Here is a 22,542-nt window from a genome sequence, read left to right as displayed (position 1 = left end):
ACAGTGGCCTGGTTCACACGTCACAGTAAGCCAAGTCATGGCTTATCAGGACTGTGCGAATCTTCTCGAGATTAGGTTGCACCCACTTTGTTTCTTGCTGGTCCTTTTAGCTCAGCGTGATACAGCAGCTGTATCATCCAGATCAGGGATTATGGTTTAACTCTCTCTTCCTTAGCTATGATCTGGAACCAAGAACAAAACTAGTGCTTTTCCTTCATGTACCCCCTCAGTGCTTTATTTCTAGCTTGTATTAAGCCACAGTTCCCTCTTATGTTAGAACAAGACACTTTGGCTTAAGGTGTGTTATATTAACATATGATATTAAGCTAGATATGATAGTAAGCTAGAATTCCTTGGTTGGACATAATGGGGTAACTGTCTTAATACAATCCAGAAATGAAGTGCCACATTGGTATGAAAGAGGAGAAAAACTCATCCCTGGCATTTGTTCTGGCTTCATAATCATGGTTTATGAAACCTGGAATGATCATCTACATCATGCCATCTGAATAGCTAAACCATGGTTTGCAAATGTCTAGAAACCAGAAACCATGATTTGAAATGAGTTTGTAAACCATGGTTTGCAGTACATCTGTATTGATTAGAACATGATTGTGATTATTGCTCCAGAAACCTCCTTACTGTAGAGATAGAAGTCTTCAAGCAGGCAGAAACCAAAAGCTCACACTGTTGTTTCCTGAGCACAATCTGTTTAGCACTGTGGTTACACTTGCAGGTTGTGTCACTTCAGCTCTTTGCACCTCTCCTCTGTTCAGAACAGGAGGGAGGGAGGGTACCCAGTCCTGGCATCCAATGAAAAGCATGCATGTTAAGGGGGGATTATATAATGTATGAGAGACTGTGCCGCTGCAGATGAGAAGAGCAAACAGTGTTTTATGCATTTTAGATTTTAAGGAAGTATTTACTGAGACCTTTCAAGAGATACTGGTCAGGACGCTGCTGGCCGCTGTGGAGGGCACCAGGTTGGTAAAAGTTCCCTTGTGAATTCATAGTAACACCTGGGCAAGATATATTCGATGAAGCCTTTGAGTTTGTGTGTGGGTTTAGGGTTTTCTGGATAGTTTATCGAATTATGCTTTGCAGGAGGGTTGACAGGGAAGAAGGACCAAAGCACAGCTAGACTAGTAGCAGTGGTGATACATGTCTTGTTAACTTTTATTTGTGTGGTCGTTTCCTCCTGTTTGTAACTGTACAGTGGTACCTCTGGTTAAGAACTTAATTCCTTATGGAGGTCCGTTCTTAATCTGAAACTGTTCTTAACCTGAGGTACCACTTTAGCTAATGGGGCCTCCCGCTGCCACCAGAGCACGATTTCTGTTCCCATCCTGAAGCAAAGTTCTTAATCTGAGGTACTATTTCTGGGTTAGCGAAGTCTGTAACCTGAAGCATCTGTAACCCGAGGTACCACTGTATATGGTATTTTCTACTCTTTGGAGTACTTTCAAAGAGAAATGGAAGAATGTCTATTTCAGTGGCATTCGACCAATACAAAAGGGTTAATAAAAGCTAAAGAATACACCCTGAATCTAATTGAGATCTCTGATGTACTTGAACTTCCTGATTATCTTGCTTCCCTCATTATGTTATTTTAGAAAAATTTCTGTAAGTAAGAAAAAAATATGTCTGTTTTCTCTGTGCTGGATGTAGAAACAGCATTAATAACACAAGCTTGAACAAAATAATAGGCACTGAAATGCTTATTTCAAGAACAAGACATAATGAGAGTGAAGGAAGCTGTGCATTACTTCTTGTGTGAGCTCTGTGTGTGAAAGGAAGGCATTTTATAGGTCTTATCATTGTGAAACATCAGAATGGTTTATTGCAACGTCCTTGTGTGTTGATGATTTTGTGCCAGTTATAGATAAAATGATGAATAGAAAACCATGTAGGTGTGTGTGTGTTTCTTGACTGCTCTTGCACACATGTATGTATACAAGAAATGTATGAAAATGGTTTCCCAGACACCATTGAGGCCTAGACATACATAGTTGCAGAGATGGATGTGCTTTTAGACCTCTGCTGTACATTATATTTGTGTTCATTCTATGGTCTTTGTTAGCTTTGATTGTGGCAGAGGTGTGAACCAATTTATTTGGTCAGGTTATATTTATTCCCTTTCCTTTTCCTCTGTCGCTGGGCACCTCCAGACTGTGTCACTGTTTCCTGCTGAGATTCAATCACAGACCATCAAATTCAGGCTACACAATTAGAATTGATTTGGAACTATTTTGCAAGAAATTTACTTCTCAAAAACAGATTTTTTGCAATAAGAAAAGTACAGTGGTACCTCGGGTTAAGTACTTAATTCATTCCGGAGGTCCGTTCTTAACCTGAAACTGTTCTTAACCTGAAGCACCACTTTAGCTAATGGGGCCTCCCGCTGCTGCCGCACTGCCGGAGCACGATTTCTGTTCTCATCCTGAAGCAAAGTTCTTAACCTGAGGTACTATTTCTGGGTTAGCGGAGTCTGTAACCTGAAGCGTATGTAACCTGAGGTACCACTGCAACAGTGAAAGGCCCTGAAAAGTGTGGGATAACATTTGCTGAACTCCCTGCACACAAATCAGAACAAATCCTCAATAAAGAGCTAGTGTCCTCTTATTTGCAAACAAATTAGTATGAATGTTCAATAAGCAGGTTGCCTGGAAGTACCTCCTCTCTAACTTTTTGTCCTACTTTCAATGTCTCATTTTGTGTTATCCCTTTGCCTGCAAATTAAAGCCCCACAACCCTTCCCAGAGTTGGGGAAAGAACTATTCAGCACGAAATATAGATCTGGTACAGCATAGCTTTCATAGGGACCCAACTACATGCATGCAGTTCAGGAAACTAGGTGTAGGGACAGCACCAGTTAAACAAAGGTTGATGCTTGAAGCTGGAGGGAAGCTAGGAGCAGCATCTGGTGCTTTGAGGGGCCAAGGAGGGACCTCCTACACTTTTAATTTAATACAAATTAAGGCATTTGATTGAAATAGGTCAGCACTTACTCATCTTGGTTTATTGGTTCATTACTTGTATAGAAAATTGGATAAAAGAAAATGAAATGTAGATCTGAATGAATAACCCTGTAAAAATCAAATATTCAAAAAAGAAACTCATGATGAGCAGATTTTAAAATGAATTGCAGAAATTGCTTGAGCATAGTGTTGTCTTGAGCAAAGTCTGCCTTGCTGATCTCCAAAAACTCATTGTCATTTACCTGGGCTTTTTCTACATGTATGGAAGTAATTTCCACAGGTATTCTGAAATCTCATGTAATGCTGAAGCAGAGAACTCAGTAGCACTTGGTTGTAACAGAAGAGCAGGGAAGCCTCTCGCTCCTTTCCTTCTATGGAGAGACCTTCTGAGACCATCCACAAACTCCTTTAGCACTCTTGGGTTAAGCTCATGAGACCCTGGAAATTTGAATTCATTTAAAGTAGCTAGGTGTTCCCTTACTACCTATTTTTCCTGTCTTGGGCTGCAGCACCCTCCTTACATTCTTTATTCTATTATCACAAGGTTGGGCACCGTTTTCCTTTTGGGTGAAGATAAGAGACAAAGTAGGTGTTGAGCAGTTCTGCCTTCTCTCTGTCACCCAGTAACATTTCTCCATCTTCTCCACTGGGAATTACTTTCCCAGGGCATTTCAACCACAGTGTTGTGGATGAGAGATGTTGAAATAACAATGTGTTTTACCCCCGTTATATGGGGATAAAATAGAGCTGCAGATTTAACGTATCAGATTTGGACCCAAATAAAGAATTGAATCAAAACAATAAACAATACGGATCAGGATGCTCTCAAACACGGCAGATACAAGGCAAATCTTGTGGTCACTTCTCACCCCTATTAAATACTTCTGAAATTGTGGCTACCCTTCCACTCTATCAAATTCCAGAGTGCTCTCTTTGTTTAGAATATCTTGCCAGACTTCTAATGTCAAAGCAAAGTAGAACAAGGCTGACATTTGAAGCACATGGTGGCATTTTCTCTCCTCCTGTGGTGTGATGTAGCTATCTATTGCTCAAGTTCAAAAAGGAGGCATTGGCGTTACAAGAATGGCTCTGTGTAAGAGATTTTTTTTAAAAAAACCAGTTCAGTTTTTAAAATATGGCTTATTTTTTTAAGCGCAGTTCCTTTAAAAATGAAATAGAAATGTTTTCTTATAACTAATAGTGTTATGAATGAGTCTTAATCCAGGCTTGCACCTGCAGGCTGTTTTTGTTTTGTTTTTTAACAATGCTCTCTTGGTTAGACCTTTTCTTTTTTTACTATATTAGGGTGGGGAATTCTTTTCAGCCTGATGGTTATATGCTCTCAGCAGGAGCCTTCCAAGAGCTGCATGTTGGTAGAGGCAGAGGCAGAAATGGGTGTAACAATGGATGTGGCTCTTACAGTGGGCTTCATTCCAGCCATGCAAAAGTTGGAAGTTTCTACACACTCACACCCACACACTGTCAATCGAGGCAAGCAGGAAGCATTATCACAGCTCCAGTCACACAAGGGCACTCAAGGAGGATGCGGAGGAGAGAGAGAGTGAGGGGTGTGGCCTGGGAATAAGACATGTGGCTTGGGAAGGAGATGTGGCCTAGGGAGAGTCCTGAGGGCCAGATAGAGACACCTGAAGTGCCGCCTTCATGTCTGGGCCTCAGGTTCCCCACTATGTGCAATCAGGTATTGGAATTGGCATTGGTTATCATAGCTATCATTCTTACTTATGTTTCACCTAACACTTGAACCAACACAACTTTCTCATGCGCCTCTGTTTTACTCCTCACTTTGTCCTGATACTTTGAAGATTGTTTGTTCAGCTTTGCATTTTATAACTGGTTTTACCTACCTAATAGCCATAGTCGACAAGGAATTTCACAAAGTAAAGTGAGTGGACTGGTAAAGTGAGGTATGCTTAGCTCTGCCCATCTCACTTGAGTGTTTGTGCTTGGTAGTCAGCTGTTTATATCCTCTAGTTTTCAAGGAGTTGTATATCATTGCAAGGTGAATAATGTGAACAGAACTTGCCAGATTTTCTCACACTATATCTGTGGTGTCTTGTCCCTTTACAGTGGTGCCTCGCAAGACGAAAATAATTCGTTCCGCGAGTCTTTTCATCTTGCGATGTTTTTCGTCTTGTGAAGCACGGTCCGTCGCAACTGCGCCTCTTCAAGCGGCTTTAAGAAAAAAGCGCAAGACGTTTTCGTCTTGCGAAGCAAGCCCATAGGGAAATTCGTCTAGCGAAGCAACGCAAAACCGAAAAACCCTTTCATCTAGCGAGTTTTTCGTCTTGCGAGGCATTCGTCTTGCGGGGCACCACTGTATTCCTTGCCATCAGATATCTTTAAGATGAGGACACAATATGATGGAGAGTAGGATGCTAATGTTTGGACCCTCACAGCTGTCCATAAGGCCTGACACACAGTGGAAACAAACAGGTGTGATTTTCTCTCATCTCCTCCCTTCAGATATGGCAGCACATTCCTTAGTGTTTGATTTGCTGAATCCTCTGCAAAGGTAGATAGTGTATATAGCACCGGTCAGCCTAAAGTGTTGTCATTGCCTTGCTTTGACCGGTGCTGCCTTGGCTGACAGTAGTCAGCTGTGTTCATTAGACCCATTGTCAGGCCCATCCCAATGGAACAGTGGTGGGGACCCTCAGATCCACAGGCCAAACTTGGCTTGACAGGACTTCAGATTTGGCCCACAAGGCCATGTTCATCAAACCATGCCCATAGAGATGCAGCTGCCGGTGCACATTTGGGTTCACTCCTGGTTGCGTATTTGCAATGGAAAGCAGAATTCAACTGATGATAGGCAGTAGAGCAGAAGTCTGCTGGAGGTCCCTACTTTGGGATTTCAGAGCATCCAGTCACCTGTTGTTATTTTGATGTCAAGTGATCAACAGGTAGGTACACCTGCACACATGCTAAAATTGGTCTGTGGAGCCAAAAGGGTTCTCCAACGCTGCAGTAGAAGGAACACAGGATGAAAGTTGTCTTTAAGCCACTGCCCTCTCTGCCAAGAAAAATAGGCTTTCCCCAAGGTGGGCTACACAGCACGGCAGTTAAGAAGCAATGTGCAGTTGGTTATGCCAGTGGAGAGGAGGACACCTCAAACAGGCTGAGGAAGGAGCAGAAATGTAGGTTTCCATAAAATTTTGAATGGAAATTTTGCATATGGTACTGTACTTTGCATCAGAAAGTTTTCAGTTTGCACTGGAAAATGCCCTAGAGACTCATTTATTTTGAAATGTTTCTTTTACTTTTAATATTGTATTTTGCAATGGGCATTCATTTATTATTAATAGTGAACTCAGAAAATGGAAAATTTTGCTTTTCCAGAAAGTTTTCTACAGCTGAAAATAGGGTGATTAGGAACAGACAGGTAGTGTCACAAGAGAAGATGGGGGCTTGCAGAAGATCATCAGAGTCCAGATTGGGTGACTCTCTGCAACCATTTTAAATCAGCTATGGCAGGAAAACTGTTGAAGCCAGTTTTGTCTTCACAGTGTGTATCAGAAGTTCTAGATAAAGCCTCTCTTACACAAAGAGGCTACCAAACCACTACAAAACCAAGAGAAGTCTGTTGTTATGCTGCTTCAGCTGTAAGTTAACATTTCCTGTATTCAGTACAGCTATCTGTATTCCACCACATTGTTGGTTGGAGTGGTACACACCATTATACGGATTTCCTGTGTTGCTTTTCTAATTCCTTCTAATCCTGTTTTTAGTTCATTAGAGCTGTGTCAGGATAGATTCTAACAGCAATATTTTATGCACTCCACAATCATCATGGTTTTTGGCAGTCTCTTCATTCACTCACCAAAAGTTGTTGTCCTTTAACATGGTTGGGCAAAACAGCTGCTTTTCTAATGGGAAGCAAGTGAAGTAAAGATTTGACCACTTTGAATTACCCTACCCCAAGTTAACTATAGCTAGCTATGGCGAAGGGTTACATTAACACCAATCTTAAGCATTACAGGCAGTGACTGTTTTAGGCACATTGTGCCAAACTTGGAAGGGCAGGAGCAGGGCAGGAGCAAAATGGGGTGTTTACAGGGTTTTTTAATGGTGCTTCAAATATACATGATTTCACTTAAACACGCAGTGCCTTGGAACGTAACCATCACATAAATTGAGAGTTGTCTGTATTGTTAATTCTAAACAGTGTTGGTTATGTCTAAGTTCATTGTCAACATAACTTTACCCAGAATTAAGATGAATAAGGAGACAATTCATGTTCAGGAGCGATATGTGGATTGGCTCCTGATCTTGACTCTTCCTGTCTTATTTGCTGTCCTGTTACTTCTCTGTTTGCTATAAACTTTAAAAAAGGTAAAGGGACCCCTGACCATTAGGTCCAGTCGTGACCGACTCTGGGGTTGCGGCACTCATCTCGCTTTATTGGCCGAGGGAGCCAGCGTACAGCTTCCAGGTCATGTGGCCGGGGCATGACTAAGCCACTTCTGGCGAACCAGAGCAGCGCACGGAAACGCCGTTTACCTTCCCGCAGGAGCGGTACCTATTTATCTAATTGATGTGCTTTCAAACTGCTAGGTTGGCAGGAGCAGGGACCGAGCAATGGGAGCTCACCCCGTTGAAGGGATTCGAACCGCCAACCTTCTGATCAGCAGGTCCTAGGCTCTGTGGTTTAACCCACAGTGCCACCTGCATCCCTCACCATAAACTTTACACCTCATTAAAGAATTCCTAAGTTTCTGATTCCTAGTTGGCAAGTAAAACTTCAAAATATGGAACATGTCGGTAAATTCAAAGTAACAAAAATAAACAATTTAGCAGACACAGAATAAATTCAGCATTACAAAAAACAAACAAGAAAGCAAACCACCACCAGACTTAAGCATATAGATGAAGTATATATGTGAAGCAGTCGATGGCATCATTGGAACAGTCCCCAACAACTGGCAGTCAGACCCAAGCCTGCTTCAAACTGTATGGCCCCATCTTGGACTTTCTTTCTTGGAGTGTTGGGGAAAATTGACAGAATGCCGGAAAGTACCTTATGTATACAAGATAATATTTATTTCTTATCTATCACATATGGGCCTTGCACATACAATTACTAAGTTGTACGTGTTATGTTTGTGCATCCTATGCTGCACTGTTTATTTCCTAGCAAAATTTTAATTTTAAAACAAACAAACCTTATTTACCAAGACAGTAATTTGCCAGTTGTGCCATTTAGAGTTATGCAGCAGAGGGGTAACAATTAACACATTGTAGAGAAGAGTGGGGATGTAGTCTATGTTACATAGAAGGTCTATAACAGAAACCTATTGAGTACATTTTTAAAGTACTACAGTGCCAGGAAGTGCCAAAGGATATTTGGACACATGAAAATGCGTCCAGCTGCTTAGAGGAGAAAAAGACCCTGGTAGGATTGTATTTTGTCCATTAGGCATCTGTCAGCAAGTAGACACTATGAATCCAATATTACTATGACATTAAAAAAAGCAACCAGTAAGTTTTATAGATTGGTTTCACAGAGTTAATTGCATTTTTACAGCATGATCCTTTGCATGTCTAACTGGAAGTAAGCCACACTGAGTTTTCAAGTAACTGCGCTTAGTGTTGCTGCCATAGAAAAGTAATCTCTTTCAGACAATATTTCTTTTCATTCCGTTGAGCTCTAGACTAAGAATAGGATTGCTATGAAAAATGAACGGTTTGAACAGCTGGGACTCACAGTTGCTTGCTCTGACACTTTTCCTTTTCTTTTTTTGGAGAGAGTATGTGAGGGACGAATCTTCAAACACGATGTTGATGCTGACTCCCTATAGGGAATTTAGCTATTGAGAATCCGTTTTGTGGAACATTTGCTACATGTCAGCATTCTGAACTTCAGAGTAAATATTGTAGCTCCCCAAGGTTTCCTTCCTCTGAAGCAAGGCCTGAAATAAAATTACATTAACAAATGAAAACCTTTTGTGTGTCATCATTACTTACAGCTATATGTCCAATACATGCAAGGAAAATAAATATCTGAAAAGCACACAATATGCATTCCCAAAACTTGGGCTTTGATGGCCCTATACACTAAAGGCATTTAACTTGGAAGGCCCTAGGACTTGTCCATGTGCACAGAATATACTCTCATGGGCACAAAAGGCTTTTCAGGGCTGCGGTACAAATAAGAATTGGATTGGGCAGTGGCATGCTGAGGCATGTCATCAAAAATGTATGTTCTATGTAGACTGTGAAGGAAGCTGCGTAGAAAGCTTCAATGAAGGAAAATTGTAAATCCCAATGTGTAGGGATGCCATGTGTGATAATCACATGGCTGTGGTGGGAAGGTAAAGGGCGTTTCCGTGTTCTTTGGTTTCCGTCATGGTGTTCTGTTCCACCAGAAGCGGTTTAGTCATGCTGGCCACATGACCTGGAAAGCTGGCTGCAGACAAACACCTGCTCCCTCAGCCTGAAAGTGAGGTGAGCGTTACAGCCCCATAGTCACCTTTGACTGGACTTAACCGTCCAGGGGTCCTTTACCTTTACCTATTTACCTATTTTACTTTATGCAAGATTTACAGGAGCCAGTAAACTGCATGCAATTGTGTCTTTGCAGGCACAACATGTATGTGCACAAGGTGTAGTAGGCAGATATTCAGTCATCACGTACAATGTGTGGGTTTTAACACTCTTTCCTGCGCCGAATTGCTTTCCAGACAGGAAATGTATCACATTGTGACAGAGCACTCATGCGAACCACAAACGCTCTTGAGTCTAGGCCGATGAAAAACATCAGCCTAGCAAGTGGTAAGAAGCCAGCCATAGGCCCAGTAAGTGCATGAATTGTCTTGGATCCAAATGTGAATTGCAGTCCACAAAAATTTCTAATGCTGGTTGTAAATGTAATTAGATTACAGTATTTTTTAAAATACAATTCTAAAATATCGGATAAATATATGTTCTCCTTGAAAGCAACAGGAATTTTGGACTTCCAACATGGACAGACATTTTGCTCTTATGTTTCTTAAGCACTCAATATTTTAAGGAATGGTAGGGTGTAGTTCAGTCATGACCATGGGGTGGCTCATGGTAACACTGCTACAAATAACGTGCTTAAATCTACCTGCTTAGCTTAAATTTACTACTTGTGGACATGCTTTAGCCCTGATACTCAGTGGTGTAGATGAGGGAAGGTGGTTCTAATGAACTACTGTGAAGCACAGCTCTGTAAATGGGCTTCCTAAAATAATATCAGAAAAGCCTTCTATTTCAATCAGGCTGCTTGTCTGGGAAGGGAAGGGAAGGGAAGGGAAGGGAAGGGAAGGGGAAGAACACATGATATTCCTGCAAAATGCCCCAGGTTCAGTTCCCAGGATCCCCAGTTAGAAGGATCACAGATACCAGCCTGGGAAAGACTTGACCCAAGACCTTGGAGAGGTGATACCAATTAGAACAGACAGTACAGTGGAGGATGGAACAATGGTCAGAGTTGGTGTAATGCAACTTCATACCTTCAATTCATGATTCTGAAATTCAACAAAGCTCATCTTGTTGTTTGTTAAAAAAAAAAAGCAAAATCCTCAGAATGAAATCACACTTAAATAACAGTAAAGCGCCAAGTAAAGTTACAGGGTAAACAGTGTTTCCGTGCTCTGTGGCTTCCGTCATGGTGTTCTGTTGCACCAGAAGCGATTTAGTCATGCTGGCCACATGACTCGGAAAGCTGTCTGCAGACAAATGCCGGCTCCATCGGCCTGAAAGCAAGATGAGCACTGCACCCCATAATCGCCTTTGACTGGACTTAACCATCCAGGGGTCCTTTACCTTTAACCTTACAATTCATGCAAATAATATAGTGGTTTTTTAAAAATTGAAAGGCCAAACAACATATCAGAAAAAGGCTGAATTGAAATACATGCCAAGAGAAAGTGGACCCAATGAGTGTCTCTAGTACATCCCATAGCCTGAGGGGAACCACCAGGAAGGACCATTGTCTGTAGGAAAGGTACTCTTAACAGGACCACCTCTAATGATCTTAAAGTGTATGGAGAGATGGTGGTTCTTAAGATAGCCTGATTTCTGCAGTGTTTGAGAACCAGAATAGATATTGAGAATAGAATAATATGTTTCCAGTGGCCGCTCTGTATTGCAACATCTGAACACAATAAAAAGTTACTATACCTTGGTCTGAGCCTATGTCTGTGATCTAGCAACTGGAGTCTTGTAACTCTAGCAGTCCCAGTGCATCTTCGGAGCTCTGCTTCTGCGATTCTTTTTTGAACAAAAGACAAAGGCTTCTGCTGTTCTTTCCTACATGAAGAAAAAAAGTTTGGCTTGTGAGGTAGATTTCTCTACACACACACACACACACACACACACACACACGAGAGAGAGAGAGAGGTAGAGAGCCTCGCTGTACAAAAACAGAAAGTCCTTTTAAATTTGATTAAATCCTTAGTAGATCTAAAGGAATGAAATGGCCTGCAAAATGCATTTACATTTTTTGAATTAGTATGTGCAAGTGGACAATGATGTTCTTCTGCTCTTGGAAAGTGATTTGTACTGAGCACTTGATCTGTGGACCATATGAACTGTGCGGCTGATAGACTAGTAGTAACTGCAGTAGATACTGCAGCAAAATATTATTTCCCTGATTAGAACACAACAGAGAGAGTCCTAAGCAATCAGCTCTGAAATGAAAAATAATTGATAATACTGTGCAAGTATAAGAATGCTGCTGTGTTCAGCACAGTTTTGCTGGAAACACAGTGAGATTCTGTGTCTGCTGGTGGTAGAATATGTGTAATGGAACAAGAACTTGTAAGTTGTAAGTTATTGGGATTCAAAAGAGTTTTCAAGTTGTGAAATGTGATTCCTTAAAAAGGGCAGTCACCAAGTATGGTTCAAGCTATAAACAACTCACTCTATTGACATAAGTTCATTCATTGAAAGAATCCTATAAATGGGCGTTTTGTTCCCATCTGCAAAATGCTTGGTATGTGGCTGCCTCATAGTATGTGCCTGTTTCAGTGTGAGCTCTTGCCTCCTCAAGGGCAAGCAGGGAAGACTATATAGTGAATTATTTGTAATGCAATTAGCTTAGCTATCTTGTAAGGAGTTATAATTTCTAGGTTCGACTTTCACATAACGCATACTATAAATTTAAACAAATGAATTAACACTTTTGACAGTTTACATGATCAGTTGTTTTGGACTAACATCAATCCCTGATCTTGTCTCGGTTTCAATATTTGTTGTGGTTGGAGGAGGGGGGGATCAGTAGCTAAAATGATTTTAAAGAGAAAGCAGGGGTTGTTGACTTGTGTTTCTTTCATTCAGCGTAAAGAGATGATGCCTGAATAAAAATGGAGGCAAGTGGAACTTGCAATGAATTGTTTAGTGTGCCACATGGCTGATCGGCATTCTGTGACCCCTGAGCATGCTTTCAATTTGATCTAACTCTGTACACAGTTTGTGACAAGTTTAGAAGGCATCTGTCTTCCTGTTAACTTTGGTAGCCTCCTGGCTACACTCTGAAACATTTGGTATGAAGTTTTTTATTATGGAATTGTTTTGAAGTCATGAAGGATTCCTGCCTGCTTTTTTTGTATTATGCTAGAACTTGATGCTTTTTATACCCAAGGAATTATAAAAACTTTCATTCTCATGAATGATAAAACACTTTTTCTAACTGGAGGCAAACAGTAGTTTAAGAAAGTTGAACACAGTGTGAGAGAAGCATTGTTTCTCATGGTATACATTCTCATTTATTTTGACCTGCTGCCATCTTCGGCCCGACTTGTTGTGCACATTTTAAAAAAACCTACCAAAAAGTTGTGACCAGATGGAACAGTGGGATTAGTATACATGCTACAGGCAGTAATACTTTTCCCATCCCATTTCAACACTCATAAGAGGGAGAAAAAACACCATACTCTGTCTGCCATTTATAATATGCAATTTAGAAAGCTCTAAAAACAGCAACAAAACAGTTCATCTCAAATCTAATGAATACAAATATCTTCTGCAGCCTAAGCATAGCCCCTTGCTTGAATGTTTTGTTGTCTTAATTTCTTAATCAGACCACTGAATTTAAATGCTTAAATATTAGCAATTTTTTTACAGATTGAATTGTTCAGACTTGCAAGGCACAGCTAGGAGATAACAGTGGCAATTAGGGGAACTACTTGAGGCATGCCTAAAGGCTTGTGTGTCCTGCAGGACTTTCTTGGAAAAGCAACGTCCATCCATCATGCTGTAGCATAAACTGATTCTGAAGCACTATTGAACTTCAAAAGTGGTGTAGCATGTAGCATGTGAGACTGATGTTGTGGCCCCAGGCACAGTAAAGCAATGGGTGGTGGGCCAAGGCATGGTGAAATTGCAAATAAACAGAGGACAACCACTTGGGATATAAAACAGGCCACAACTTTATTGATTACAGGCACATGCCTTGGGTGTGTATCCTGGCTCAAATTGCCTGTCTGCTGCTTTATTGTTTGACAGGCTTAACCGAGCTTAAGGGTTGCCCTATGATGTACATCAAATCAGGGCAATCCCGCTCAATATTGGTGATGCTGTGGCCCTTCAGCGCCCATCTGGGTGTCTGGACAGAAGCACCCCCACCCTGGATTCATTTAACAGGATACCTTGATTTCTTGGACCGGGGGGGGGGTGCGCTCCCAGCCCACCATCCATACAGACTAAGGATCCAACCTAATACTTTATCCACCACACAAGTTAGTCCCTTCCCACTGACTCACTGCCAAAGCAATTGCATCTTCAACCAACCCCTGCTGCTATTACACACACTGAGCAGCTAGCCCTCATTTCCCCCTGCAGAAAGTGCACCCCAGTGGGTCTGTATAGAGCCCCATTGTCAAATCTAATGCCAAGGTGACAAATCACCTGACCCTAGAGTGCCAACACTCCGCGCTGCACTACCCTGTTCATTTTCTTCCAAGTCTGATTGACTTGTGCAGGCTCCAAAGCACCGCTCCCGTTCTGTCATTCCAACGGTTCTGACCATATAATTGTCTTTACAGTTATGATCAGGGCATCTGGGGAACCCACCACTGCAATGCACAACGTCAGCCAAGGCAGCAGGCCATCCCATGTCATACCCCTTAGGCCAGATCATGTAGTATGGGCCCAGGCATTCATCCCAAGATGTTGGCCCCATGGTGTCCAATGCACAATGCTGTGAACGCAGATCCACCCACCCACCCCAGGTGGCCTGGAGACTTCCTCTGCCACTGAGACTTTGGGTTCTCATTCACTTTCTTGCCGACTCCTACATACTTGCAACTGTTTATGACTGGAAGCCGTAGTGCTACCTGGAGTGAGAAGGATACTATAAAACATGCCTGGTATTTTCATGTGTTTCTAGCAGTATCTGCGGTACTCTGAAGCCACTTAAGAGAAGGTTGCATAGACATTTCTTCTATTCATTTTAAGGCCATGATTCAGTAGTGTGCTTCTGTTCATTTGCAGGCCATATTTCATCCATGACCAGTTCCTCACCACTTAATTATGTGATACAGTTGTGTTTGCCACTTGATCTCAAACATCATCTACTTCATTATGAAATGTTTGTCATTGCAGTTCTTAGATGTGTTAAGATATGTATAGTATTCTCTTTGTTTTTCAAGGGTGCATTTTTGTCATATGAAAACTATCCTACGTGATAGCACCTGACATCTACCTAAAACAAGGAAAGCAGTTTGTCTTGCTATCTTGATTTCACCACTATAACATTTTGCATTGTCAGGAGAAAGATCTGGCTTGTCTAGCCTTGCTGTATATAGTAATATTGTTGTGATGTTACAGTTTGCTGATGCTTGGGGAAAGAGATAATTTCCCTCAGAAGATTCCTGCTTGCTGTGTTTGGAATCACCCTACTGATCCTACCTTTCGGTTTGGGCTTTTTTCATATTATAGAACCTTAATTATTGCAATTATTGTTTTAAAGCAAGAATGGAAAACCTGTGGCCCCCCAGATGCCGCCAGACTACAGCTTCCATCATTCCTGGCCATGCTCTATGCTACTGATGGGAGTTGTAGTTCAGTAATATCCAGAGAGGTTAGCCATCCCTGTTTCAATTGTACATCCATTTTTATTTCAATGTGAGCTGGGTTTTTGTATTGCTTTGTCATTCTCTCTGGAATCCTTTGGAATTAAGGGCAATCTAAAGATCTAATAAATAATAATAGGTGTTATCATTATCTAAAGCAACATATATCTGTTAGAATCATAAAGGGCCCAAGCCTTTCCAGTTCTGCTAAGATCTTTAATGGTTACGATTACGTTTGTCTTTTCAGCATATGTTGGTGCCCTCTAGGTGGAAAATTCCTTTTGTATTCATATTGGATTTGAACTTGTTGTTATGTATGCAATTGTTAATTTATTTTTAATTGTTTTGCAAAATCATTTTGAAATGCTTCATAGGAAATGCTTCATAAATGAAACAAATAATCACAATAATATAATAATACCATTATGGGGAACAAATATTGATCTGTCCTTATCAGTGCTTCTTCTGGACTGTTTTTAGCTGCTACCCATAAAATGAGTAGCAACATAACAGCAAAAACTGAGAACTGTATTCCCAGAGATAGCTTGTGCTTTTTCCCCCCACACAAAGCACTAAAGGTGGCTAACAATAAAAACATAACATAGATAATATAATTACAAATTAGAGCACTCATTTGCATCGTCATTTGGTAGCAATACAAATGATTTACAGTACATAATAATAGAAATAATATTAGGGAATGCTTCAACTTGATTAATATTCCAAATCCAGAGTTTGGGAGTGAGGAGGAAGGGGGCAGAGGAACTTATTGAGCTAGAGTTGCTTCATAGAATCATGGAACTGTAGAGTTGGGAGCGACCCTGAGGGCCATGTGTCAGAGTTGCTTAAATCAGATTCAGTGGCCTTCAGCGTTTCATGGTTTCGGTTTTCCATTCCAGATTTAATAAACCATACTTTTTAAGCTGGGAAGAACTATTCTGGTTAATTTACCAACATTAAACCAGGGTTCCACATTTTGAGGAGAGAGGGGGAGATGTGAGCCCTGTGCATGTTCCTGGTTTCATAAACCATGGTTTATGATGCCTGGAGCATTACATCTGAACCAGTATCTTCTGCATTAGCATGGCCCAGACTTGCAAACAAAAATATCTTGGTACCACTGTAAGGGCTGCCTCTTGGAATCTGAATATATCATATTGTATTCGGCTTTTCTTCAAATTTGTTCCATTTTTTAAAATTAAAAAAAAGGTGAGGTTATCTAACCAATTTCATTGGCAGTTATGGCAAGCATTTTTCTTTTGCAAAAGCTGAGCTACTGTGTAGCTAACAAGCTAATTAACATAAGCAAGATAATTCTTTGCAAATTTATTAGAGTTTCTGAGCAGAACAGGAAGAAGTCAGAGGGAAATAAGAAATTCCAGTAATTATTGTTTTCTGCTTTGCATAATGTGATCTGAATGAAATCAAGTAATAAAACGTCTCATTTATCTTTAGACTTTCCTTTCACTGTGGTTTGGGGGTAGAAGGATTCTAGGTCAGGGGAAATTATAGTTGTTGCCTTGGTTTTCATATCTATTAGACATGGGAAAATTCTTTCTCCTTAGTGTTTATAGCTGCGGAGCGGTGGACAGTAGAAATGCACACGTTGAGGCTTTGGCTCATAATATATATCTATATATTTCTTTATCTGTGTTTTCTATCTACTTCAGTACTGATATGTCACAAAATACACTCTGAAATAGTAATCTGGCCTCCCAAAAATAAGTGAATCAGCATTAGTCTGTAAGAATACACTACTTGTTGTTTATTCTGTACATACACCACAGCTCTTTTCATACTTAATTTATGTGCCGACTCTATAGTTTGCTGAACAAATCAGATATCACTCCATTGGTTTGTCAGCATAATCTTTTTTTTAAAAAAAAACCTAGTCTTGTTACTAGTAGTTCAGAAAACACAAGTCCAATATGGTAGGGGATGAACATTCCTGAATACAGTGGGTTTTGTTTCTGAGCATAACCATGCATAGGTTTGAGCCCCATGTTGCATTGCAGGGGGTTGGACTAGATGACCCTGGGGGTCCCTTCCAACTCTACAATTCAATGATCAATGATTGTGCTGCATGTTCTTAAGTTACAACATCATAATTTGTTGATCACTGTTTTTGGGTACTTGAAACAAAAATCAAGTACAAAAATCAAAGATTTCTACTTCATTCTTACAAAGCAAAGCCTCTAGGAGCGTATGATTCAACCATAGCCAACATATTATTTAAACATGACCATAATACATTTTAAAAAATCAAAATAAAACAGAGCAGCAGAAAAAGGATGGCTTAGATTTGAAGAAGAAAAAATACACAAATAGAAGCTCATGGAAGGGTTTTTTTCCTTTCCCTCTGAACACCCTCCCCTTTGTGCTGTGAAAAGGTTCCTGAACAGCATGAGAACGGCATGGGGAGCTGGTGTTGGAAGAAGGAATTACCCAAAACCAGACAGAGGCATTTTGCATGAGGGAAACTCTCATTTTACACAATTCAAGAATTCACTTTGTGATTCTTAGGATGCAAACAATTGCAAGTCAAGTTAAAACACACTGTAAAAGCCAGCAACAAAAAGATCTGCCCCCACCCCAGAAGTCTTTACCTGATACCCAGAAGATGCTGGAAAACCTCCCTGTGGAGAGAGTGTCACAGGCAGGGCAGCTGTCACAGGTTACAACCTGCCTAACATCTAAAGAGGGACCCAAAGACTAACCTCCAAGGAGAATCTTAATTGCAGGGCATGCTAATGTGGGATGAAGTCATATATCGTGTGTGTGTGTGTGTGTGTGTGTGTGTGTGTGTGTGTTTAAAACATAGATAATAGAACTCTTTTTACATATGCCATTCAAAATATATTTAAAAACCTCCCGTGAAGCACCCTTGCCACTCATGCAGAGACTCCATTTTATTTATTTATGTATTTATCCTGTATATTTATGTATTTACATTCATATCCTGCCTTTCTTTCGTCATGGAATGCAAGGTGGAAATACATGTGGTTTCCAGGCAATCTCTCATCCAAGCACTGACCAGACAGAGGCAGTGACCTCACGTGCCTTCATTCAGACCATACCCTGAGATATATAAAGACCACTATAACTCTTGCCTCCCCAACATCTGCCCTAGGTACTCAGCGGCTGCAGCTCTCCTCACACTCTAGATTGTATCATGAATGCTCACTTCAAGGAAACGCCATGACTGCCTCGTGGCTTCTATAGAACCACCCACACTTTCCTTGAGATGTGTTATTTGGTGTAATAAGCTGGTTTACTGATTTTTTGTGATGAATTTTGTACTTTCGGGTTGGGTTTTTGTTGTCGATCTTATGCTGTTCACTGCCATAATATTTTTTTTCTTAAAGCCAGCAATACATTTTTCCAGGGGAGGGGGAAATAAATAAGGCACTTTTCAGAGTAACAGTATTTCATGTAGGGGCTTAAGGAAAATGCAGTTCCTGGATTGCTTTATTGTGCATCTCAAGAGAGCCTCTCCTTGAAATGAATAGTTGAGCTGTGGCGGAGCATATGTGGAGTGGGCATGGGTGAGAAAAGAGCCATACTGACCTCTAATGAAGCCGGTCTATAGCCTGGTTCACAGGTCAAATTAAACTACAGTTTGAAACAAACAATGGTTTAATGTGAATAAGAAGCTTGCTAGTCCCCATGGTGCTCCTTCTGCACTGCTGCTGTTTCCGTATCATAAACAAACCAAACCAATGTTATCAAAACCTGGGCTGCTGGGTTGATTCTTCCCCAACAAACTACATGCGGTAACCAAGGGTTGTTCTTGACACACCACTCATGGTTTGTTTGGGGAAAGCAAACCATAAGCCTAGGTTGAGATGACACAACTCTGCCAGATGACACAGACCATGGGTCAGCAAATTTTTCAGCAGGGGGCTGGTCCACTGTCCCTCAGACCTTGTTGGGAGCCGGACTATATATATTGGGGGGGGGGTGAACAAATTCCTATGTCCCACAAATAACCCAGAGATGCATTTTAAATAAAAGCACACATTCTACTCATGTAAAAACACCAGGCAGGCCCCACAAATAACCCAGAGATGCATATTAAATAAAAGGACACATTCTACTCATGTAAAAACATGCTGATTTCCAGACAGTCCGCAGGCCAGATTTAGAAGGCGATTGGGCCAGATACGGCCCCCGGGCCTTAGTTTTCCTACCCATGACACAGACTCTGCTTTGCTTCATGGTAGTAGCAGGAGGTGTGCCCTGGGAACAAGTACTCTGCTAATTCACATTAAAGCATAGTTGATTTAAACCTATGTTTAATTAATGGGATCTGTGAACTGGGCCTTTGTGGCCAAGCAGGATTATGCCTTCAGTCTTTAGTCATGTGTACCTTAAACACAATTGTTATCCTTCTCTCAATGCTGAGGAAACAGTTTTGAATTAACCGTAGAGAATGTATTGTACCTCATTCTCCAACCACTCCAAGATCTTGTTTGCTCTGTTTCTCAAATCTTATACTACCACAAGACACAGGCTCTTCCTTTCCCCAATGATTATTGCCATAAAAATTGTTCTGACAGCGCTGCTTGTCTGCACTGCAAGCTGTTCTGTCTATGTATATAGCCTAAGGAAAGAACTCAAGTAGCTGCCATGAAAAAATTAGTTAACTTTGGTGAAATAGTGGCACCTGTTCATTTTACTGTTCTTACTTCTTACAGTGCCCAAGTTATGCCATGTCTGTTTGTATGGCCTTCAGTAAATGGAAAATTGTTTCCAGTTATGATCATGGACTTATTGTATTGCTTATTTTTTTATTTTGTATAACGATAAAGGGTAAACCAGTTGCAGCAAACTGTAACTTTACAAAAAGATACAATTGCAGCTGTAACAATTTGCTGAGTGTGGGAAAGCAATTTGCAGACTTCCATTCTTACAACTACTTTGTTGCACATGATTGAGACACTTTATTGCTATGTGAAACACCAACATGCCAATAACTGAGCAGGTCTGAAGGAATTAATTGTATTTATTGTAACACTTTCCCTTGCTGGATGGGGCCTTTTAACAATATGTGAAAATTCCAATTATGTCGGCATTGTAATTTTGAAGGGTACGTTATTTTTGGTTTTATCACAGACCATATGTTTTGTTAATAACGCTCAATCTCAAGTATACCTTTTACAAAGAGGAAAAATCAATACTGTGAAAGAAAGATTGGACAATGCCTTCATCCACTGGTTCTGCTCTCTTGGCCGTTGGTAACTCTATAGCGGCATTTTTAAAAAAATGAAAAACAGGTCAACTCCCTGTGTTGGTGTTATGCTCCAGTCCCACCACTGGTGCACAGCCAGATCCAAAGATTGTTATAAAAGGAGTTTTGTTTGAAACACCAGAGTTGTTCGGCACTGTGTAAGTAAATAATGATGGAAGTACATAACTGAGCAATTCCCTCTTTTGTTGCAGGTCCAGTCTTACAGAAGCTCTTGAAAAAATGTGGTGAATAAAAACTTGCTCTGTTTACAGGGGGGAAATTCTGGTAAGCAACTCTATATCTTACACTTTTGCAGTTGTGCCCATTAAATTGTTTCAACTGTTCTGCTTTAATTTCTACTTAGATAGGAAACCTATAATTTTACAAAGTTGGTTACTGGTGTGGGCAGTATTTTCCTCCTTTTGTATTTTCCTTTATTTTAGTTTTGCATGAAGACTTTTGGGTTATAATGAGAAGTCTTGAAAGAAATCAAGCTGAGCCTTGAGGCAAGGAATGCACTAGACAGTTTAATTTCTGAAACAGCTTCCACTTATTGTGCTGTGGCTTTTATAAAGTACTTAAAAGCCTTGGAGCTAAAATCTAAGGGAGGGATATTATAAAGGTTTGCCTTAAAAAAGAAATTTCCTATGGCATCATGCAAACTAGTATTATGGTTCAGATAGAACTATTTTTAAAAGGTTGAAATAATGATTTTGTAACAGTGTGGAGACTGACATACCGCATCTGTTTCTTATCTCTTGTACCGTGTCTTTTTTTATAGAGGACTGATTTTGTATAATGTTACTCCTTGTTATATCAGACAATGACTTATAAAACTCCCTAGAGATGATCCATGCAGATTTCTCATTGGAGGATAGGACTTCCCATATAATTCAACTTTTTGTTCACCAGTTTCCTAGTGTGCTGGCTGAAATTAGTAACTCTTGTTAGAGGCTTGGAAAGAGGTGGAAGATATTAGTGTCTAAACAATTGGGTTTTTTCCCCTCCCTCCCTCCCCCTGGACAGAAGAGTACTAAATCTATATGTGTAGATGGTAGTTGCCAGTCATCAGAGTGTTCATTTGACTACTTGATAAAGGGGTGCCATATTTCAGGAAAATCGTCCGTATCAGGTGCCATCATTCAGGGCATGTACTCTCTTAGTTTTTCAGATAAAGTAATTGTCCATACGTTCTGCTTCCATTGTGTGATGTGTAGATAATTCAGTCCTTTCTAATTTTTTATTTATATTTTTTGCTATGAGCAATCATGCTGCTACCAGAAGAAAAGTGACAAGTTCCTTGTGCAATAATTTGAGTGACTTAATTTTTTTAAAAAATAAGCCTAGGCATGGGTTGCATTGTACATTGTGATTTGTACTTTTGCTTATTTCTGTAAGTAACCTTTCCCCAAATGGCTGCACAAATTCCCATGTCCATCACATATGGAAAGTCATGCCAATTACCTTGCATTATCTCCAGCATGCTGAAGAGGATGTTTTCTCTATATAGCTGAGTCTTATAAGTGTTAAATGCCATGTATCTATTAACTAAAAAAATAGCCCGGGGGGGGGGGGAATCAGAAGCACCACTTTGCTCTCTCTTCTACCCTTTTGCTGCCAGGACTTTGGAGATCTTACATCCTCTGCCATCAGTTTTCACCCTACCCCTACACAACCGTTCAGTAGGATTGCTCTGCAAAGGCAACATAGATTCATTTCCATATCACTAAGCATGGCATACTGGTGCCTTGACATAATTATGTGATTTATTTAAAGATATTTATGGCTTTTCTATACGCTCATATGCACAACCTCAACAGTAAGGATGTGGCCTCAGTGACAAAACTACACATTGCTTGCTGACTAAAAGATCTCTCCAGGTTTTTCTTTTAATCTCTTTGGCACATGAATTATGAAAACAGCATTGGAGCTTGGCGTGATTTAAAAAAAAAAAGAATAACACATGATGAAATATTTTTATAGGGTTGCTTATTAATCAGGTTGCTGAGCTCAAATTAAGACAGAAGCCTGGGAAAGCATCCCAGCTGACCAGTAACAGGAACTGGAATAATGATGCTCATGTGCTAGGTTAAAAAAAAAATTCCCAGGAGGACTTTCATCATAGCTATTTAAAAAGAAGCATCTGTTCTATGTATGCATAGCACTTGGACTTAGGATGTTTTCCTGCGTATTGTCTCATTTCTCAAGGATTATTTGGTTCTGATGGTAGTACTGAAGAAAGATAATTATGGGCAAGATAGTTGTGGTCATTGAT

At 40.5% G+C, this 22,542-nt stretch overlaps 1 protein-coding gene across 26 annotated transcripts in view; it reads left to right on the top strand.

Moving 5' to 3' along the window:
• FYN (FYN proto-oncogene, Src family tyrosine kinase) overlaps positions 1-22,542 on the top strand; it is a 116,708-nt gene that overhangs the window by 37,771 nt on the left and 56,395 nt on the right. For 20 of the 26 annotated variants that reach the window (XM_083497817.1, XM_083497828.1, XM_083497826.1 and 17 more), the window contains one exon: positions 20,480-20,552. The exons of 2 other annotated variants lie outside the window; for them this stretch is intronic. The gene's annotated coding sequence lies outside the window, so the exon portion shown is untranslated. Of the gene's footprint in view, positions 1-872; positions 984-20,479; positions 20,553-22,542 lie in introns of those variants that run through there. 4 more of the 26 variants (XM_083497832.1, XM_083497830.1, XM_083497841.1 and 1 more) reach the window with 4 other exon arrangements.

This window comes from Podarcis liolepis (genome assembly GCF_965112155.1).
Source record: "Podarcis liolepis genome assembly, chromosome: 3".
NCBI lineage: Eukaryota > Metazoa > Chordata > Lepidosauria > Squamata > Lacertidae > Podarcis > Podarcis liolepis.
The sequence above is the reverse complement of the archived record's forward strand: the minus strand, read 5'-3'. Positions and strand labels throughout refer to the sequence as shown.